Source organism: Osmerus mordax (genome assembly GCF_038355195.1).
Source record: "Osmerus mordax isolate fOsmMor3 chromosome 7 unlocalized genomic scaffold, fOsmMor3.pri SUPER_7_unloc_2_4, whole genome shotgun sequence".
Lineage (NCBI taxonomy): Eukaryota > Metazoa > Chordata > Actinopteri > Osmeriformes > Osmeridae > Osmerus > Osmerus mordax.
This window is the reverse complement of record NW_027120354.1, coordinates 95001-97500: the sequence shown is the minus strand read 5'-3', so window position 1 is coordinate 97500 and position 2500 is coordinate 95001.

Below are 2500 nucleotides of genomic sequence, written 5' to 3'. Positions count from 1 at the left end.
CTGGGCTGGGAGAGTGCATTCAAATAGGAGAAATTGGCTTCATTTAGAGGCATCTCCACTTAGGGACGTCGTAGCACCTTAACTCGGGTGGCGTTGGAAAGGTCTGGTCCAGGGGAACACGGGCGTGTCAAGTTTGCCACGCGCACGCGCATCCCCGCTAAACAGGAGCCCAAACAAAATTTTAAACGGAGCTACCGAATTGGAAACCATCAATCCTGGGAAAATAACAACTCACACGTGTGCCCCTTATGCTAACTTGAATTTAGAAACCGTCCTCAACAAAATCCCACGTTCGGGCGCAAAACTGCACGTTTGAGGCCACATTTTCAATGATGCTGGAAACTTACATTCAAAGCTGGGAAAATGTGCTCATCTACAGGCATCCCCACTTAGGGACGTCGTAGCACCTTGACTCGGGTGGCGTTGGAAAGGTCTGGTCCAGGGGAACACGGGCGTGTCAAGGTTGCCACGCGCACGCGCATCCCCGCTAAACAGGAGCCCAAACAAAACTTTAAACGGAGCTACCGAATTGGAAACCATCAATCCTGGGAAAATAACAACTCACACGTGTGCCCCTTATGCTAACTTGAATTTAGAAACCGTCCTCAACAAAATCCCACGTTCGGGCGCAAAACTGCACGTTTGAGGCCACATTTTCAATGATGCTGGAAACTTACATTCAAAGCTGGGAAAATGTGCTCATCTACAGGCATCCCCACTTAGGGACGTCGTAGCACCTTGACTCGGGTGGCGTTGGAAAGGTCTGGTCCAGGGGAACACGGGCGTGTCAAGGTTGCCACGCGCACGCGCATCCCCGCTAAACAGGAGCCCAAACAAAACTTTAAACGGGGCTACGGAAAAGGGGAGAGCTTTTTCGGGGACAAACACCACTCACGTCGGTGCCCCCTGTTCCAACTTGAATTTAGAAACCGTCCTCAACAAAATCCCACGTTCGGGTGAATAACTGTGAATTTTAAGGCACATGCCTCTCTGGGCTGGGAGAGTGCATTCAAATAGGAGAAATTGGCTTCATTTAGAGGCATCCCCACTTGGGGACGTCGTAGCACCTTAACTCAGGTGGCGTTAGAAAGGTCTGGTCCAGGGGAACACGGGCGTGTCATGTTTGCCACGCGCACGCGCATCCCCGTTGAACAGGAGCCAAAACAAAACTTTAAACGGAGCTACGGAAAAGGGGAGAGCTTTTTCGGGGACAACCACCACTCACCTCGGTGCCCCCCATCCCAACTTGAACTTAGAAACCGTCCCCAGCGAAATCCCACGTTCGGGCGAATAACTGTGAATTTTAAGCCCCTTTTCCTCTCAAGCTGGAAACGTGCAAAGTTGGGAAAATGTGCTCATCTACAGGCATCCCCACTTGGGGACGTCGTAGCACCTTGACTCAGGCGGCGTTGGAAAGGTCTGGACCAGGGGAACACGGGCGTGTCATGTTTGCCACGCGCACGCGCATCCCCGCTGAACAGGAGCCAAAACAAAACTTTAAACGGAGCTACGGAAAAGGGGAGAGCTTTTTCGGGGACAACCACCACTCACCTCGGTGCCCCCCATCCCAACTTGAATATAGAAACAGTCCCCAGCCAAATCCCACGTTCGGGGGCAAAACTGCTCGTTTGAGGCCACATTTTCAATGATACTGGAAACTTACATTCAAAGTTGGGAAAAGGTGTTCATTTACAGGCATCTCCACTTAGGGACGTCGTAGCACCTTAACTCAGGCGGCGTTAGAAAGGTCTGGTCCAGGGGAACACGGGCGTGTCAAGGTTGCCACGCGCACGCGCATCCCCGCTGAACAGGAGCCAAAACAAAACTTTAAACGGAGCTACGGAAAAGGGGAGAGCTTTTTCGGGGACAACCACCACTCACCTCGGTGCCCCCCATCCCAACTTGAATATAGAAACCGTCCCCAGCCAAATCCCACGTTCGGGGGCAAAACTGCTCGTTTGAGGCCACATTTTCAATGATACTGGAAACTTACATTCAAAGTTGGGAAAATGTGCTCATCTACAGGCATCCCCACTTGGGGACGTCGTAGCACCTTGACTCAGGCGGCGTTGGAAAGGTCTGGACCAGGGGAACACGGGGGTGTCAAGTTTGCCACGCGCACGCGCTTCCCCGCTGAACAGGAGCCCAAACAAAACTTTAAACGGGGCTACGGAAAAGGGGAGAGCTTTTTCGGGGACAAACACCACTCACGTCGGTGCCCCCTGTTCCAACTTGAATTTAGAAACCGTCCTCAACAAAATCCCACGTTCGGGTGAATAACTGTGAATTTTAAGGCACATGCCTCTCTGGGCTGGGAGAGTGCATTCAAATAGGAGAAATTGGCTTCATTTAGAGGCATCCCCACTTGGGGACGTCGTAGCACCTTAACTCAGGTGGCGTTAGAAAGGTCTGGTCCAGGGGAACACGGGCGTGTCATGTTTGCCACGCGCACGCGCATCCCCGTTGAACAGGAGCCCAAACAAAACTTTAAACGGGGCTA